The following is a 20,015-nucleotide window of genomic DNA, read 5'->3' on the forward strand; positions in this document are numbered from 1 at the left end:
CCCTTTCCAGCAGGGAGGAGCGCAGTCGTCTGTAAGGGGTTTGTTCTACTCTGGCTGGTTCTTGGGACACAGGCAAAGCAACTTTAAAAGCCCCATGTGCAGCGAAGAGCAGCTTGCAGCCTTGGAAAGGCCCTGCGCTGTCACAAGTCCCAGCCGCGCAGGACGCCTCCAGAGTCCCCGCGCCCCCGGGGAGGTGCGGAGAGAGGAGGGCTGCGGTGGTGGACAGGCTGGCGGTGATGGATTCCCCTGTCCTCACTCCCCGTGTGGCCGCAGGCTCCTCACATCCCCGCATCCACTGCCCTCCCCAGGGGAGGGGCCCTCCCGGCAGGTCCGGCCTCCCAGCACTGCCTCTCCCAGGGCCTCTCACCAGTTCGTCAGTCTCACCACTCTTTGTCTGCAGCCCCGGAGCACTGGCAGCCAGCCAGCAGGAAGACTCACAGGCGTGGATTCTGGGAGCTGACTCCATGGGTGTCCACACTGAGATGATGACTGGAGGGTCCCAACCAAGAACCCCAAATCTTTGACCAAGTCCCTACGATGAAGATGAGCCTTGAAGGAGACACACCCACATACGTACACGGGGAAATCATATTCCTGATTGGGTCTTTGGCCTGGGTAGCCCGCAGCCTGGGTTCGGAATGGGAGCCATGCTGCCCTGATAACAAAGTGTATTGTTTTAGTTTATCAGTTGATTCGAGGACAAATCAGCTCAGGGATGTGAAGGGGAAGGTTGCAGCCGTGACCCTGGCAACCCTTGGCCCTGCTCGCTGGCCCCAAGCAGGGCTTGACTTCAGCGCACAGTCTGTGTGTGTTGGCGGGAGGTCCGGGGTCTTTCCCCATGCATTTCCCAAATGTACGATTTGTAACTGTCCTTTTAAAAAAATAACATTTTAAAAAAACTATAAAATGAATATATAGCCCCTGCAGGTGAACATAAAAAGAAAGATAGCTACATAAGTATCGGTGTCCATGAGCTTAGGTTTTTTGGTAGATACACAAATATCTATGCAAACATTGCTTTTTGTTGGTATTGTGGGGGGAGGGGTTCAAGATTCAGTTCATTTAGAACTTTAGTCTCCTTTTTGTATTTAGCAAAATATCATGAGTGCCTCTCTATGTCGTTAGTCTGATTTTTAATGGCTACAGATCGTCCCACTGCATGGAGGTGCCAAAATGGATGTTCTCGCTTGCCTGTATGTGGACACTTGTGTAACTCATGATCTGATTTGATAAAACACAGCAGCAAACATGTACTGAGTCAAAGGCAGGCACATGCGCATGAAAGATGAGAAGCTGCTTAGAAGCTGTGTGCTGGTTTCCAAGATTATCCATCTCAGAACCTGCAGAGTTTATATATAAATCATATATAAATTCACATGTAAATACATAAATGATGACAACTTCGGACATCCCGGGACCGCTGCGCCCCTGGCGCTCAGCTCTTCCACGTGAGATTGGGCGACGTCGCTGTACGCTCTGAACGGGCGGTCCACACGCTCGTGCTCAGTTCTCTCAGCCCGATCGCAGCTGAGTCTGTAAACATGTCTTCCAAGATGCCTGTGGCTGGGGCTTTGAGTAGACCTTTGACTCAGGGCTTCAGAAGATACCTGGGTGCCAAATCACGCCCCTTCCCCTGGGAGGGAAGGCAGTTCCACACTCAGGGGCTGTGTCACCCGTGGGCTGGAATAGAACTCAGCTACTCAGCTTAAAGGTCCAGAGCTCAGCTGTGTCAGAACATGAGGGCCTGGGGTCAGGAAGAACCCGTGGACTGAGGGTCAGCCGAGTGCACACACCTACAGCATGTGGCTGAGAGCCATGCCCGCCGTCTCCTGCAGGGAGGCCTCCAGGCTGTGCAGACACCCCCCTTTGCCCCGGATCCCCTGTACACCTCCTCCCTTCTCTCTTCTTCGGTTAGCCAATTGAAAGTTGACTGGGAGGAGAGGGTGACAAAAGACGCTAGGACCCACTAAGGAGTTTTCCTGAACATGGCAACGTCACCATGTGCTGGCTGGAAACAGGGTCGCAGAACGCCAGCTCCTGCTGCAAACCCCACGACGGAAGTGAAAGCCGGTGTGGGAAGGTCTAGAACTTGCTTCCAGGCCGCAGGTGGCACAGTCCTTAACGTGAAACACCCTCTCCTCGGGGAGGTAGAGGGGAGGCTGAGTGAGCTCTGAGGCATCTTCTGAAACCCTGAGTCACCCAGCTTTGGGAATTCTGGGTGTGGACCAGGCTGGGAACTTGCTGGATCCTTGTCAGAGTAGCTTGGACCGACCCCAAGCATCTGAAGGACCTGGCAGAGGCCCGTGTCACCAGGACAAGGCCCCAGCTGCAGGCACGTGGCAGACAAGCTTTAGACGTTCTGGATGGCTCAGCTCCTGAGCCCACAAGGGAATCCCAGAGGCTCAAGAAACTCCAGCACCATCCTGAACTTGCCCCACTTCCTGCCAAATAGCAAAAACGGCAGGATGAACAAAGGAGCACGTGAACAAATAAACCGTCATCTCCCTTCCCTGCAAAAGCGGATCTGGGCAGGGTCCCCCTGCCAGGGCAAAAGAGCGCCTGAGGGACTTGGGGAGGATGTCCCAGGAGTCCTGAGGACACCCACCGCAGGGGGCCACCAGCAGCCTCAGCACCCCGAAGCTCTACCCACAGGAGCCTGTGCAGCCGCACCCATGTCCCTCAGCGTCCCTGTCTCACGGTGAGGAGAGCCACCGCTCCTGGGCTTCGTTTGTGAGGCGGGAGAGACTTAAAACCTTTTCACTGAGAAACTGTCACGTGTACCCACAACTCCGGCCCTCCCTGCTGACTCTGGGACTGGCTAGTGTTTTCTCCCAATGTGGCTTTGGCTCCAGAATTTGATTTGACCCATGCAATAAGCAAAACCATATAATAAGGAAAATATTAAGTTGAAGTGCCCTTTTAGTGTTTTTGTGCAGGACCCAGAAGGAAGTCAAGGTGGGAAGCGAGGAGGAAGTTGATGAGAGGAAGGGGGAGCTGAGGTCGGGGATGAGTCACCGGCCTGGGGCTGTTGCACTAGGAAGGCCAAGGATTTTAGATAAAACATCAAAAGGGCCTTATCGGGAAAAGTCTGCCTCTGCTGTTAAGTCATTATTTTACTGGCTCACTTGTAAGTGTATTTAATACGCAGCCCCTGCTACCCCCGCGTGAGTGCTGGCAGGAGAGAGAGCAGTATTCCACAGGACGTGGCCGTGGCCTTGAAGGCCTGACGCTCACAGGCAGCGTAGCTGGCGAATGAGACAGTGCGCCGAGGTGCCAGACTGCCCGGGTTCAGGTCTGCCACCTGCTAGCTCTGCGACGCTGGGCAAGTTACTTAATCTCTCTGAGCTTCAGTTTGCTCTTTTCTAAAATGGGAATAATGATCGTAATTCTTTCACGTGGGGAGTAAATGATCTAATGCATGAAAAGTACTCAAGAGCCTAACACATAGTAAGTGCTCAAAAATGTTGGCGACTATTATTTCCTAGGAAGGGAGTTTACAAGGGGGATGACTGGGGTCATGGTCCAATGCTAGCAGACTATTCCGTGCACCACAAAGTCATACTGAACACTTTCTTTCCCCAATACACACAGTGCCATCACTTACTCCATTTCCAACATCTGTCATTTTCAGCCTCCATTGTGCCTGCAAGCGTGGACCCTGGCTTTCAGCCCTCTGGCCTTAAGATCTTCACCAACAAACAAAATCCTTACCTCCGAAAGATAAAAAGGCAGAACCTGGCACTGTAGCAGCCTCCTCCCCGGCTCTGAACCTCAGCGGACGAGGGCGGGAGGTTTTGCGTCCCTGTGGTGCTTGGAGAAGGTGCACGGTGGCAGGAAGCCGCAGCACCTGTCGTGGGATGCTAGCGTCTCGGAAGTCACTGCGCTCTGGCTCCCCAGGGCCTTGCAAGCAGCCAAGCGGCCCCTACCTCACAGTCGCTATGCATCACAAGGCCCCTCCTCCAGGGCTCCCACAGTCACCTCCCAGCACCATCTGGTTGCCAGATCATGGAAGCGTCTGTCTTGGATCTAAAGAGACAAAGCACATGGGCTTGGTTGAGTGTCCCCTACCCCAGCCTCCTCAGTGCGCTGCTGTCAGTGACCGCAAATGTGGGGCCGCCGTTCCCCTGGGGGCTGCCTGGAGAGGCTCACAGACACAGCAGCCCAGGGGTCCATCAGGAAAAGCTCCACAGAAAGGCATCTTCCCGTCTGGATGGGGGCATGGGGGACCTGGGGCCCACAAGTTCCTTCCTTTGGAGAGAAGTGAGGACCGCCTGTGCCAAGCTTCCCTCCTGCCCTCCTGGCCATGCATCCCCTCCTCGGCCTGGATTCCTGTCCTCCCACGACCCAGAGATGAAGAGGAAGGAAGCAGGGAAAGCGGGACAGTCAGACTCCCTCCAGAACGCCGAGCAGCTGGTCCACAGGCTGCACAAAAGGGGCCAAGCTGGGGTTCTTTTGGTTTGATGGGACTGGTCAGTAGCAACTCAGATGTCCTAGTCTTGTGGTCCATGGTCAGTGAAGCAGATCCTAGAGACAGCCAGCCAGACTTTTCACAGAGCTGAACTCTGTCTGGTGATGGAACCCCAGACCCAGTCTGGAAACAAAGCTTGTTGGGGAGTAGGAAGGGGTCTGACTGTTTAACAGAAGCCAGGCGTTGTCAGCCAGGCTGGAACTCTCACAAGCAGGGCTCAGCTCTGACACACACGACCACGGGGTGTATGTCCTCTCTCGAGCAACCTGGCCTGGAGTAACGTCACCAAGATCACCAGGTAAAGTGTCCCTTGTATGAAAAACTCACATACAAATGTTAAGGCCTAGGGTGCTCGCTCTCACCCTTCAGAGCGATAACAATAGCTCCATTTACGGCTATGTCCTGCGCATCGGACAACATCCAGCCACTTTGTAGGCCTCAGCTCATTTAATCTTCATGAAAACCTTGGTTGTTGTTTTTAACCCATGCTATCACCCCTTTCCAGATGACAAAATTGAGGATTCAAGAAATCAAGTAATGTGTCCAAGTTTATTTATCTTGTAAGAAGCAGAGAATGGATTTTAAACCAGCTCTGCTTGATTCCAAAATGCATGCTATCTCTCCCCACAAAACCCCTCATGTGCTGCACACTGGCTGTGTTATTACAGTTCTGATAAGGACTGAATTCTAGGGACAAAAAGGAAATAGCAGAAGGACATGGATTCCTCAGGTCTTGACTCAATGACTCAGGTTCCCTGGTGGAAAGTTAAGATAGGGACTCCTGGTCACCAAGACCTGGGTCTACGGTCTGTCCTTTCAAATACCACGTGCCTTCAGTCTGGTGCAGAGGAAACCCCAGGCCCACCTCGGACACAGCCACCGTGCAAACTCGAATCCTCTCACCCAGCTGGGCGCCACCTGCGGCTCTGCGTCCCCAGGGCCAGCCTTCCAGGTGGGCAGCCACAGTTAAGAATGTGCCGTTCCTCGGGGGGTGGCCCTTGCCCTAAATCACAGCGCAGACAATGGCCGTTGAAAGAAATCTGGCAGTTACAGCCACAGTGATTTCAACTCTTACTCTCAGCTCTTGGCTTCTCTGCCTTGGAGGACTTGACTAAGCTGAGTGGAAAGAATAACAAATATTTTTAGAGTACTTGATTCAGTTTACATGGAAAACTGCTGAGTTTTATAGGTCAAAAGCAGTCGAATATCAACAACCCCGCTTGGTTGGGCCTTACGCAAACTTTGCTGATCTAATCAATCAGTCAATCATCAATTAACCCAACCAGCCAGCAAGTGAACTAGGGACACACAACTAACGCAGGAAGCCATTACAGGACAAATTGTGTCGTGAGGGCATCGTACAAAGCAAAATGTACGTGTGTTACTGAGATCACCGCGCTCCCACGTGGCAGAGCCGGGGGTGGCAATGACCTTCTAAATGCCTCAAATCCTCCAAGGTGGCCCAGTGGGCTTCTGACGGTGCCTGGAGAATGGGTGGGACTTAGAGGCGCAGAGGGGCCGGGAAGGGCACTCTGGCCAGGGAGCAGCGTGGCACAAAGTGGAACTGCCCTCAGCCCGTCTGGGACGGTAAGAGAAAACAGCCTGACGGAGCAGAGGAAGCGCCGAGGACAGTGAGGGTCGGAGAGAGAAGGTGGGGTCAAACGATGGAGGGTCTTAAGACGCAGCCAGGGGAGCTGGCATTTTTAAAATCATCCATCCCAGCACTGGGAGGAACCCAAAGAGAGACTCGATCCCAGCCCACAGACCTCAGACAGGAAGGACCCCAGCTTCTTAGCTTCACAGAGCAAGCAGCCGAGGCTGAGGGTCTGGTTGGGGGGGAGGTGAGCCAGAACTAGGGTTTCTCGCTTCCTCACCTGTTGCTTGCTATGCCTCGTCAGACTGGACTCGGCTTGCCCTTTGGATTAACAAGTAACAGTTCTGCCTAACAGGCTGTCTTATTTACAGGCCGTTACTATTTAAAACTGTTCGCATTTCTAAAGTGGCAACAAGGAATCAGAGGTTCTTAAGGGAAATTTCTTGGCAGTGACGTAGTAAAAGTGTTTTAGAAAAATTAGCCCCTCAAGAACATTCTAAATCAATCAGAAAGGAGGGAGAGACTGGCGTTAGGGAAAGGGACAGATCAGTGAGGCCTCAGCGGTGCACTGGACGTGGGGCCCGGAGCAAAGGCAAGAGTTTTAGCTGATGCCAGAAGAATGCTGACCCAGCGGCAGATCCACTGGGGAGGCACAGAACGAGAGCCAGCTCTGGATGGAGAAGGATGTCAGGTTTAGGGGAGGGAGGCTGCAGCTTAGGAGGAGATTCAAGACCAGACATCTATGTGAGCTCGATCCCGGAACAGAGATGCTGAGATAAAGGTGGAAACTACAGAAGCGGGTGAGTTCACAAGGGCGGCGAGAGTCTTGGAGGAAACACGAGAGCCTTGGCAGAGATGACAGTTGTACTCCCGAAGCCACTTCCCCTAGCGCAGCAGAGAGCTGCTGCTGGAGAAGGGGCTTCCCAGCCATGAACTGTATTTCCAGCCCCCCTAACCTGAGAAGAGGCCACAGGACTAGCTGCCTCCTCCGGTGTGTCGCTTCCAGGCCCAGGCCTTACAGCGGACGTGCGTCCTCGTTCCCTCCCTGCCTTGTGCCTGGCCGGCTGAGGGCACACTGTGGCGGGCGGTGGAGCCAGGGGATGGAAGACCCTCTCCCTGGGCCCCTGGGGAGGGGAAATCCACCTGCCAACAGGAAAAGCCAGGGTGGACTCACACATGAAAAATAGCCTTCTTTTGTGATTAGGCCACTATAATTTTTGGAACTACTTGTTACTGAAGTCTGGCCCACAACAAGGACTCTTGAGGAAGAGCAAGCTGCAGGTGACGACAGGGCCGAGGGGAGGGAGAAGCAGAATGTTCAGCCAAGGGGAGAAGCGGGGCCACGAGAGGAGCAGGAGCAGGGGTCCCGCAGTAAGTGTCGCAGAAACTGGGGGAGCAGCCTGGGGCAGAACAGGGGCTCAGCAGTGCTGAACGCCCCCCCGACAGGAGAGGGGGGCTGATAACGAGGGCGAAGGCACCAGCCCGAGCACGAAGCCCGCTCACAGCCTTGCAGAAACGAAATGCAGACGCGGGCAGGCATTTCAAAGGCCCAAGACCACGTGGCCGGTGCTCCCTCTCCTTCCGCTTGTTTTGCTGTGGGGCTTTCCTCTCCCGGCTCCGAGGGAGCCTGAACTTCAGAACATCCCCAAAGGACCACGCTGCACCGTCCAAAAGCAGTGGAAAAGTGACGTGAGCCCTGCCATTATGCAATGCGGGGGGGGGGGGGGCCTCCACCGCTTTACGAGAACCAACTCCTGACACATCTGGGACTGCAAGCACAACAGGACAAACAGGGGAGGGATTTTTGTTTGTCGGAGGAAAGGGGTAAAAAGAGTTCCAGCCTTGACCCAGACTGACTGCAGCATCCTGCCAGGGAAGCAGCAGGTGGGGAGCCTCCTCCTGCCCGTGCCGTTGCCACGAGGGGTGGCACCTGCGGGTCAGAGGAGGGGCCCGCGAGGGGCTGGAGCCGCGGAGCAGGAGCGAGGCAGGCAGCCTTCAGGCCGGCGTTCTTGTATGTGGGGAGCCTTCAGGAACATAGACCAAATCAGGCCGTCTGCTTTTCCTGCCTTATTTAGTTACATTAGTTTAAAATGAAGTACACAAACAAAACAAAGCAAATCCCCAGTAGCATTTAAAGAGGTTTTCTGCTCACCATGCGGTCAGCCTGAGCTTTGGAATCAAGCCAGGGTTCAAATCTTGACTCGTCTCACGTGATGCCAAGGAGTGCCTGGGGGTGCGGTGGGGGGCTCTATCCCCCTGTCCGTCTGCCCCCCACTAGCCACCCCCAAGAGGCAAAACAAAAGCCGCATGCCATGTACCAACCCTGTGAAAGGTGACTAAATGCAGCATCGGGAAATGCAAATGAAGCAGAGGCAGCCTCACCTGAGGCTCCAGGCGCTCATTTCGACCCACTGCTGTCCGAGACCCTCCTACGTCAGGAAGCGAGGCCCCACCGGCTCCACGAGTGAACGTCCTCCAGTTCTTGGCCAGTGCTCCAGCCCTCTTGGTCTCCGGTTGCTTGTCGGGGAAGCGCCCCCGGGGCTGTGGTGAGGATGGCATGAGGTGACGTGGAAACCTCCTGTTTGCTCCCACGCCCCTCTGTTGCGGACAGAAGCGGGTCTGGGGCTGCTGCACATGCGGGGCACCCGCAGAGCAGAGGGGAACAGAGCTCGCCTCTCCTGGTCCTCGTCAGTCTGGACGGAGCCCGATATTCGGAGGAGCTGAGGTCTCACAGTCCCGTCCTAAAAGGCCAAAACTGCAAGGGCAAAACCACAAAACCAAGATCATTAAAACACGGGTCACAGGATCGCCGACTCCCTCCAACAGCGGGCTTTCCCCCATGGCCTCCTTGACAGTGATCAGCCAGGATCTTCCGGAAACAGCCAGGCGGTCCCTGCCTTCCCTGCCAGGTGTCCCCTCTACCACCAGTCAACCTCGTGTCAAGCCAGATCCACCTTTTTGTCGCTTCCTCCAAGCGACCCTTGTTCTGCATTTTGGGGCAAATCAGAATAAATATGATCCCTTTCCCACGTGACCACCAGGGAGACACTCCGCGCAGTCTTCAGCCCCCCCACCCCTCCCCGTCCACCTTCTCTCTTTTTCAAGGTTAACTAGCTCTACTCCCTCAACATGACACCCAGATTTTAGCATCTTAGTTATTTACCGTTGAACTCGCTCTTATTTACCAAAAAGCCTTCTGAGATTTTATCAATAATAGGGGCCTTAAGTGGACCCAAAGTTCCCTGATGCAAGTTAAACAAGGTGGTGTGCAGTGAGAATACTGCCAACGTTGATCTGTATTTCAAGATAGCGTTCTAAAAAAAAATCTTTTTTTTTTTTTTAAGCAGTCAAGTATGTTATTGGCTCATATCCAGTTCGGGTCAACTAAAACAATTGCTTTTAACTTCTGATAGTAAACAGCTCCAAACTAGCTGCCCTGCTGGAAACTTGCCTGAGATTTCTTCTAACGTACCTACAAAGCCACGGAGAGATAAAACCCCATTTACCACCAAAGGCTGAGACCAACAGAAAGCCTCTTGCCAAAGTCTAGAGAGAATTTACACTTAAAAGTTTTAAATGAGCGCAGAAAAGCAGCTGGCTGTCAGTCTGGCCTTTCCCCCAAGAAACAGGGGATCTCTCACCATAACAGATGAACAGTGAAGCCCTACTGCATAGCACAGGGAACTAGATTCAATATCTTGAAGATGAAAACGAAGACATATGTGTATAACTGAATCACTATGCTGCACACCAGAAACTAACACAACATGGTAAATTAACTGTACTTCAATTAAAAAAAAAGGCAGGATGAGGTTTTGTTCCTCCTGGCTGCTCCTCCCCCAACTCAGAAACCTGGGGTCTACGTCACAGGGAGCCTGGTAGCTCTCCCTTACCACGTGGGGGTGACATTCTGAGTGGAAATAAACATTTTTTGCAATCTCCATCTTTCAACATTCATTCAGAGACTAGTTCTGGGAAGTGTATGAGACTGGGGGTGTTGGATTTGTTGCATTTTCAAAGGAATAATAATGAAATAAAATGCCGTACCTGGTGCTGTAAAGAAGTGTCCCGGAAGGCACACAGAGAGAAAGGTGCCAACCACCCAGACGTGGAGGTGAAAACTCGGCACAGCAGAGCTGCACCATGGGAACGCTGGCTAGATTATCAGAACTGGGCAGAAACCGGTTCTCATCAACCCACAGATCTGAGAAGATTCCATCATTACCCGTGTCCAATCAGTAGAACCAAATAAAATCTAAACATCGTGTCTGTGGGTGAATCTGAAACTGACTCTCTTTTCATTTCAAAATATGAGTAATCAGAAAAAGAAAAGCTGTCACTGGAAACATGAAAAACAATTACACAGAAGACCAGATGAAGGTGCTTCATCTGAAAATGACCTCCTGCAGGGGAACCAGAAAACATTTTTAGAAAACTGTGTGACGTCCTCAGAAAGAGGCAAGAAGACATGGCTTCTAGGAAAGACGTGCAGAGAGTCACAAGGAGAGGAAAGGATGGGGTGGAAAGACAAGAGTGTGATGAGCAGCAATAGGGGATGGGGTGGGTAAATAAGAACAGGAACAAAATCAGAAAATACAGTCAGTTTCATGGTGAGTAATGGAGCGTGAAAGCACACACTGGGACGAGTGAGGAGCTTCCACCAACCCCATGTTCTGGAGGTCACACCTGAGATACCCTTCCACAATCTAGAGGAAAAGAACGAGGAAATTAAAATGATGGGTGAGAAGATGGTAGACACGAAGGACAGAAAACATGATTCAAAAACCAACATGATAGAAGAAGAACAAAGGAAGCTGAGACAAATCAGAGACTTAATTGAAAACTGGTTTCTTGTTATGAGAAATAGTTGAGCATGTGGACTGACAAGACTCATTATGTTCTAGGTAAAGAGAAAGATAAGTGACTCATATCTAGATGCATCCTGAGCACATTTTTGAATTAAGAGAATAAAGAAAAGAATCTTTCAGGCACTCAGGTTAAAAAAAAATAAGAATTTATTTACAAAGGAGCAGAAACTAGTCTAATCTCTGACTCCTTTGCAAGGCTAACTGTCAGAAAGCCATGTGACCCTATGTACAAACTTGTGATGGAAAAGGATTGTAATCCATGCATTTTATGTCTAACCATGTTGTTATGGATGAATAAAGCCAACAGAAAGATACACTCAGAGAGCCAAGAACTCAGAAAATAGATCAGCCCATGGTCTCTGCTTGGACATTATTTGAAGACATACACTGACCAACTGATAAAATAATTAAAATTAACAGCCTTTGACAAACTTCTTCTGTATAGCACAGTGAACTGTATTTAATACCTTATAATAACCTTTAATGAAAAAGAATATGAAAACAAATACATGTATGTATATGCATGACTGGGACAGTGTGCTGTACACCAGAGATTGTCTCATCATAACTGACTCTACTTCAATTAAAAAAAATTTTTTTAATTAACAGCAGATGCACAAAGGAGCAGGGTTTCCCCTTACACAGCTGGGACCCACACTTAGGAATTCAGTGGACTGTGTGTGTTGTCTGGGACTCTGTAGCTCATAGACCACTTAGCTCCTGTGAGAGACACTGTTGGTTGCTACCCAACTTCTTTCCTTCACTTTCCAGTGTCCCCCCGGTTTTGTTCATACCCATCTCCTTACAGAAGCACAAGCTTCAGAGAAAGCTAGCCTCAGAGCCAGACACAGGGTGTGGACTGTGATCGGGCTACCTCCAGTCTACTGTCGGTTTCAGTGTGGACGTTTGACATAATCCTGGCCAATAAGACATGGCAGAAGGCTGCAGGTGCAGACTTCAAAGGAGACAGCTCATAGAAGACAGGTTCGCCTTTCCTGGTCATTGCGGTGTCAGGAGATGCCGTGTCTGGTAACTGCAGTGGTCAGCTCCTTGCCTGGAGAGGAGCTGGCCTGAGGACTGTGAGGACCACCCCAGCGCAGGCAGGAGGGCAGCGCTGGAGGGTGAAAAGAGCAGGGGTCCCTGCTGACACTGCTAATCAGGGCCGGCAGGGTCATGCTAGATGTGTTTGTTATTTAATACAAGTGAGCCAGATTTTTCTGCCACTCAGAGATAAAAAAGCATCCTAAGTGCCTCCGCCCTGAAGTGTTCCCTTCACTGCTCCTCCGCTGTCCCCACTGCGCTCTCGGTACCAAGAAGCACATTTCTTGAGCCATATCCTTTAACCTACATTTCGTATGGAATCTCTGGCCTTATTTGATGATCGCGTATAACAATAACTGGTGCTGTTCTTGTCCAGATTTTTCTAACAATGGATAAGCTTATTACATAATGAGGACCCTGTGCCAAGAAAATGACTAAACAAAAGGTCTTTTCTCTCCCTGCTCACAAAAGCAGTATTGCGCAAGATGACATAATGAACTTTCTCATTGCTGAAGAACTTGAGAAACGATGTTAATGCATCTTTAAGCTGCACGTTAAATGACCTAACTCACTGGAATTTTTTTTTTTTAATGAAGAAAGGCAATAAATCATCGAGGGATAGACATTATATATCAGTAAGTGCCTCTTCTTAAATGACATGGTTTGTGAATATTCCTGTGTAAATCGGCACTTAGAAATCAGCGGACATCATCTCAACCCAGTGACTGCACAGAAAGAAACTTGGGGAAACATCACATCGTTTGGGCGACTCCTTCCGCACGCGGGGCCGGGATGGTCGCTATTTTCCTCTTGAGCTTCCAGGCTCTGTACGCGCCTTTGCCGCAGCTCCTCCTCGCTCGCTCGTGAGCAGGAGGCCTTCCGTCCCCCAGGAGTGCGCGGCGCCACCTCACTCCCCTGAAAGGGGCCAGGTGGGCCGTCCTCCTTCCTCTCCGCTCTGAAGGGCGAGTGCGTTTTCTCTCCCAGTTCACGTTCCCCTGGATTAGACGCCCGGCTCCTGGCCTAGCAGGTCTCCCACAGCGAGGCTGCAGAGGCGGCGGCCCCGGGGCGCCTACACCCCCGAGGAGCGTGCCGCCGCGAGCACCAGGTTCGGCCCGGTTCGCCTCTGCTCCGCCTCCCTCCGGTAACTAGTTTCTGACACTCCCCTCCCCTCTGGAGTCCTTTTCTGGCTTCTTTCCTGGACTGCATCCTGACTGGAAACACTAGATTGTTCCCGGTAAATTGGAGGGCTCCCCCAAACCTCCGTCTTTATCCGCTTGGGGGATCACCTAGCACTGGTGGCGCTCAGAATGCAAGACATTTCAGGCGAGAACGCCGGCCTGGCATCCAGCCTGCCTGTCGACCTGACTGTTCAGTGGCCACGCTTACTTCTCAGACCAGCGAGGTCCCCAGGAAACGCACGCAAGTCCCCTGTTAGCTCTGCCTGTTCCCTGGCAAGATCTCTTAAGGAAATGCCTTGAATCCGCTCCCGGCCTGCCTGTACCTGGAGGGCGGATGGGCTTGGCTTTGCTCACCTGATGCCCTGGTTCCCACAAGGGTCTCTCCCACTCCCCCTCCACGAGAAGCCGGCCCCCGTTTGACCCCAGGACTGGCAGGGCCGCCCCACTTGGGCAGACTCTGACTGTAACAGGTACAAATGAGCATTTGTTTGAGGATTCGTTTTGTTGTGAAGGAACAGAGGCTTTGACTCAAGTCAGTTCAAAAAAGGGGGAATCAATTTTTACAGATTAAACATGAAGCAAGAAGAGGTCAGTGATGGCACAGGAACTCGAGGGCAGAAGCTGTAGTACGGCTGGCCCCCGTGGGGGAAGGAGCCAGGAGCTGGACATCTGCAGGGAGCAGGGACCACGCTCCTCGGGCAGGGCACCTGCCTCCTCTGGATGGCCACCCCACTCTCCTCCCTAAGCTCACCAGCTTCCTCTTCTTACCCGTACTTTCAAATCCCTATAATTTGGGGGTGCCTATGGCTTATCATGGCCACCTGGGACCCTACCTAATGGCAACTCCTGATACACACGTTTGACTTTTGCCTTCACTATTCATTGGCTTAGTTTTATAACAGCTATACCTTAAATAGATGAGAAGAGAGAGAGACTAGAGAGTGACACCCCCCAAACCCATCATCCAGCTTTCAATTATCACCATTTTGCTAAATTTCTGTCTGTCTCTCCTTTTTCATCAGAATGTTTTAAAGCAAATCCCAGAAATCGTTTCATTTCACTTACACGTACTTTTACTGAGTTTCTGTATTTTAAGATAATTAGATCTTTTCCCTCCCAAAGGAATCTGATTGACTTTATCTCATCATTTCAAGCCTAGCCGTTCAGCTGGACTGTCCACGGGTTGGAAGTCTTTGGGTTAGGCGACCAGCCCAGTCCGATCAATAGTGACTGGGGAGGACTGTAGCCATTGACACAAAATGACTCCAATGACACTGCTCCACAAGGGCAAGAGCGGAGCAGTTTTCTGCAGAAGGGAACCAGGCAGGGCACACACTGAGTAAATCATCCCTGGGTCACAGAGTCAGGATGAAGGTGTGGCAAATGAAGCACTTGGGTCAAGCACAAAATTTAGGGAGAGCCCACTTAGTAATCAAGATAAATAATATCCTGATGCAATGTTTTAAAGGAGTAAAATAACTTCTAGAAAAGCTACGATGAATAAAATATCAAAATGCCCAGTGAGGATGGGCTCTGCCCGCACAAGAGCACTGAGCAGCCTGCGCTGAGCGACCGTCTTGTCTATTTCAGGTCCTCTACGCTCATTTGGGCGTTTACTCCTCACAGTGACCCCATGAGGAAGGTATGACTAAATGCCTCATTAGATTTCTTGATACCTAATTGAATTTTCAATCTGTTTTTAACAAAGGGCATTTATTGGTAAAATTAAATGTAAGGCAACAGAAACTCAGTCAAGACACATACAAAAATGTGACCGTAGTTTCTGTTTTCAACATGTCTTCTTTACTCTTCCCTTTTCCTGGTTCGCCCAGTTCAGTGACCTAACTTGCTTAGAAAAATAACAAGCCCTTTCCAAAAGAAACAGCATTTAAATCAAAGAAAATCCTTACAACAACAGTGCTTTTAACGTGATTGTTTTAAGACTCTGAAATTTCCAACAGGCTGGGTTTTTGGAACCTTGAACTGGGTGCCTCATCACTCGGAGGACCAGTCCTTCAGGGGATTTGAGCAGCTGCATTTGGGAAGCTGCTGGGAGAGGCTGTTTTGCCTTTGAACTATGATACCTCTTCAACAGAAAGGAGGTTTCCATGGTTATTATTCACACTGGAACCTTAGTGACAGGCAGCTCTCACTAACCGTTTACTCTGCAACTATGCGTCGGGGGCAGGCATGGTCCAAAGCACGATGCTCGGAACCCGACTAGGAAATAAGACAACACAAATTCCTGCCATTGTGAACAAACATTTGATTTTAGTATTATGGCAGAGCTCAGACTTAGGTGTCTGATTTAGGACCCGATTTTACCATGTTTGAAAGAAACAGATAATTTTAATTTGTACAATTATAAGAAAAATAGGAAATACATTCAACCTCAACTGGTTATAGTCTGAATGTACTGGAATATTCCCCAATCAGTGAAAATCCTTAGACCTGCATTACCATTCTCCTAAACATTCTAGCTCATTTCCAAATAATGGCTTGTTCACCTCCCAGCTGAGCATTTAACGACAGCAGACTTGCTTGTGCTGCATGGTTTGTGGGAACTGGGAAGCCTGACGATTTTCTCTTTCTTCTTCTAAACTGCCTTTCTGAAAACAATTTAAGAAAGCAATAAATAGTTAATGAAATCTGCCCTTTATGATTTTATCATGTGGATGAATAAGGGTGTTGAAGTTTACAACAACTTTAATCTCCTTTTCAAATTATTTCTGCTCATAAAATATAGCCATATGATATTAGATAACTCTCAGCCGCCCTGTGTGCTGAGACATGCCTTTTCTGCTAATGCGTGAGACTCCAACGGTGGCAATCCCAAAACACAGAGATGTTGTCTCTAATTTTCCAGGTATATAAGATAATTTTTAGGAATTGTCTTCCAGCACTGCTGAAACAAACCTTCATTATGGTACTGTTCTTGAGTCCTTCGTTTACGTTGTTCCTTTTGAAATCTTACAAAGACACTTGTTTTCTTGAATAGCAATGTTTTGTCCCCATGGTTATACACTATCTTTGCACTGAAATGCAGCTGCAGCTACAGTCAGGAATGAAAGAGGGGACATCACGACTGATCTTAGAGAAACAAAAAGGATTGTAAGGGAGTACCGTGAACAACTGTGTGTCAACAAATCAGACAACTTAGATGAAGTGGACAAATTCCTAGAAAGACACAGACTGCAGAAACTGACTCAAGAAGTATAAAATCTCAAAAGACCTATAACAAGTAAAGAGATTAAATTGGTAACTTTAAAACTTCTTTTAAAGAAATGCTCAAGCTTAGAAGAAGAGGGAGAAAGGAATCAATGCAAACCACTACAAAAATCCATCAAATCACAAAGGAAGACAGCAAGAGAGAAGGGAACACAAGAACTATAGAACAGCCAGAAAACAAATAACAAAATGGCAACAGTAAATCCTTACCTATCAATAATTACTGTAAATGTAAGTGGGTTAAATTCTACAAAGACATAGAGTAGCTGAATGGATGAAAAGACAAAATTCAGCAATATGCTGCCCATGAAAGACTCACTTCAGCTTTAAGGACATACATAGACTGAACATATAGAGATGATAAAAGATACTCCATGCAAATGGTAACCAAAAGAGAGCAAGGGTGGCTATACTTACATCAGACAAGAAAGACTTTAAGTTGGAAACTGTCAAACAAGACCAAGAAAATCACTATATAATAATAAAGGGGTCAATCCACCAAGAAGACATAACCATTGTAAATATATATACACCCAACATCAGAACACCTAAATATGTAAAGCAAATATTAACAAAACGGGGCGAGAAATAGACAACATAGCACTAGTAGGGGACTTCGGTTCCTACAGTCAACAATGGACAGAGCATCCAGACAGAAGATCAACAAGGAAATGTTGGACTTGAGCTATACTTTAGACCAAATGAACCTAACAGACACGAGGAACATTCCATCAAATACATTCTTTTTAAGCACACATGAAATATTCTCCAGGATAAATCATACGTTAGGGCATAAAACAAGTCTTAGCCAATTTAAGAAGATTGAAATCATACCAAATCATACCACAATGGTATGAAACTAGAAATCAATAACAAGAGAAAATTGGAAAAGTCATAACTACTTGAAAATTAAACAACACATTTCTAAACAACCAGTGGGTCAAAGAAGAAATCAAGAAAGAAATTTAAAAAACATCTTGAGAGAGATGAAAATGGGAAGACAACATGCCAAAGCTTGTGGGATGCAGCAGCTCTGAGCAGGAAGTCAACAGCAATAAATGCCTACATTAAAGGGAAGGAAGATGTCTCGAATGAACAGCCTGACTTCACACCTCAAGGAGCTAGGCAAAGAGCAAACCGACTCTGCCTACTCATTCAGCGATGCATGGTTTCTTTGACAAGCCTCTTCCACAACATCGTTTTCAATGGTACACAATGAATACAATCATGTGTTCCCAATTGTTCAATATTCAGGCTATGTCTAATTTTTCCATATTATAAACAACGTCATTAACTGTGTCTTTGCACCACTCCAATTGCACAGAAGAGCTTCCTGGAAGTGTGGGTCCGGGTGCGTTCGTACAGCTTTCCTTACAGGCTGCCACCAACTTCGTATTGATGGTCTGGGACACACACTTTACGAACTGAAGAGCCCTTGGGTCCCCAGACCTCCTCCTTGAGGAACACGATAGAACAGAATTACCAGCTTAAAGGAACTTCGGGTCCAGTCTTCATCTCCTGTTTGAAGCTGTGAAATGACTTGACCTCTCTGATTTTCAATGCCTCTATTTCCCAAGTGAAGCTATGACACTTTCCTCCATGCAGTGGAAAAGCCCCTTGAAAAGAGTATGATTTCCCAAAGTACGTATTACTTAAACCAGAATCCTTAGCGACCAGGCTCTGTCCTTACAATCATCCTTCATCCTGGAGAAGGAGGAACAAATCTCTCTTGTCTTACAAACCACTTTCTCCTGTTTCATTTTCAATCAAATCTGGAACTTCACTGAATTGAGAACCTGAAACAAGGAGCCAGAGGGCTCATGAAGCTAATTGTTGGGAAGAACATGGTTCACCCGCGTCTGGTGCGAGCGGGCGTTTCAGCCAGGAGGCCGCGGGGGCTGGGGGGTGGGCAGAGGGCTCTGTCCTCTCAGCCACGAGAGCTTGGCCTGGCGCTGAACAGCGTGTGTGCTGGACTTGGAGATGGCCGGCTGGGCTGAGCCAGCCGAGCCGGGGGGTGGGGGGGGCTGCCCCGGCCCTCATCCCTGGCAGGGGAAGCTGGTTCGGGCTGCCTCCCAGGGGGCGCCGGGGAGCAGGCGTGCTCAGAACCCAGGAGGAAAGCAGGGCTGGTGGCGGCCCCAGTAACTGTGGGCGCAGCCCTTCCTCAGACCTCCCCCCGCACCCGCCACCTCGGGCCTCAGACCTGAGCGCGTCGATACCACTGGGCAGGCAACTTTTCTGCATCCGGCTGATGGAGCGGTCCCCACTGAGAGAGCCGAATGTCCTCGTCGTGGTGAATGGAAGCCGTTTACTCGGATGAAGCAGCACTGGGGCCCAGCGCTGGACTTTTCCCTTGTCCAGTCACAAGTCCTCCAAGGAGGTGCCGGAAGGCAGTGCTCTCCCAACATACAGAGAGTCACCCCAGGGCTTCCAGGCCACGAACTTCACAAAACCCTGAGCAGACTATCTGGGATATGGGAAGAAGCTCCCTGACCAAAACTCAGGACTCTCCAGGAAATCTCGGGGCCCTTGGTCAATACATTTGGGAAACCTCCACCCCAAGGCACATGGTTTTCATAGCACCCCAAAGGGACCCACAGTTACTTTTGTCTGCAGAGGTCACAGAGGCACCCCGCTGCATGAGGTCACCTAGCCTCAGGGGCAGGGCGGGATGGCTCCCCGGACTGTCCAGCACCATCCTTCCCTGGGGATGCCCGCTGCCCTCCCTCTGGGGGTCTCCCCTGGACCACATTCTGGGATGGTGGCCCTGCATGTGACCCGAGGTCCCGTGGAGGCCACAGCAGCTACAGGGACCCATGGGGCTGCAGGCACATGTGTCATCATGAGCTCAGAGCCCCACCCTCAGGCGGCTGGCCGGATGTCACAAAAGTTAAATACATTAAACTGACTGTTGGGGTGTTAACCAAGAACAGGCACTGACATCCATCCCTTGGGCTTCACGAGGCAATGAGAGCTGATCTGAGTCACTGCACAACGGGTCCCCATGGAATCCAAGCGTAAACAGGGAGGCGAGGTCTGGCCCACTCCCCTCTGAGTCAGAGCAGGCCTCCCGCTGGGGGTCCCCCAGGCCCGGCTGCCCCTCCGCCCTTGTGTGGGGCTCACTGCCCGCAGCAGCTCACCCTCTGGCGGGAGAGGGCAGAGCGATGGCTGCTCGGAGCCCCGGGGCTGGAGGGAGGGGAGAGCGGGCCTTCAGCCCTGGGTGGGTTCCTCCCACACCTCCATCTCCAAGTGGATGAATGTTTCTTCCTCTTCTTTCCTCCTCCTTTCTTTCTCTTCGTTTGCTTTCTCTTTTCCCACATCCAACTTGGGAACAGGAGTTGGCAATACTCAATTACCCTACAGGCAGACGAGGACAGAAAGTCTAGAAAGATGGAAACATCCCAAGAGTCGTTTGGAAAATACTTGCTATTCTATGATGTACATATACATTGCTACATGCACTGACGGACACAGAAAGATCGTGCCTTTGTTTAGCTTGTTGGCACTTTCTTTGTGGCTTAGTTATCTTGTGAATAATGAAGGGGGGGTCTGTGGGAACAAATACCATCATCTTTTCATCTTTTCGGGTTTACAGGTGCTAAACTCCTGTGGGCGAGGTGAGTTTGGAGGAGCCGTGGCCG

General features: G+C 50.1%; 1 long non-coding RNA gene across 3 annotated transcripts; it reads right to left on the reverse strand.

Annotated features, from left to right (window-relative positions):
* Nucleotides 1–2,479: 2,479 nt before the first annotated feature.
* On the reverse strand, nucleotides 2,480–19,721 carry LOC116665879. 3 transcript variants are annotated; one of them, XR_004322642.1, is made up of 3 exons: nucleotides 18,578–19,721; nucleotides 8,445–8,817; nucleotides 2,480–4,026 (listed from the first exon to the last, which is right to left on the reverse strand). It is a non-coding gene; the product is annotated as an uncharacterized LOC116665879 (long non-coding RNA). The 3 variants fall into 3 exon arrangements; XR_004322644.1 differs by lacking the exon at nucleotides 18,578–19,721 and adding an exon at nucleotides 10,110–10,234; XR_004322643.1 differs by lacking the exon at nucleotides 18,578–19,721 and adding an exon at nucleotides 9,226–9,323.
* Between the last annotated feature and the right edge of the window lie 294 nt (nucleotides 19,722–20,015).

The sequence above is a fragment of the Camelus ferus genome, chromosome 9, assembly GCF_009834535.1.
Source record: "Camelus ferus isolate YT-003-E chromosome 9, BCGSAC_Cfer_1.0, whole genome shotgun sequence".
NCBI classification, from domain to species: Eukaryota; Metazoa; Chordata; class Mammalia; order Artiodactyla; family Camelidae; genus Camelus; species Camelus ferus.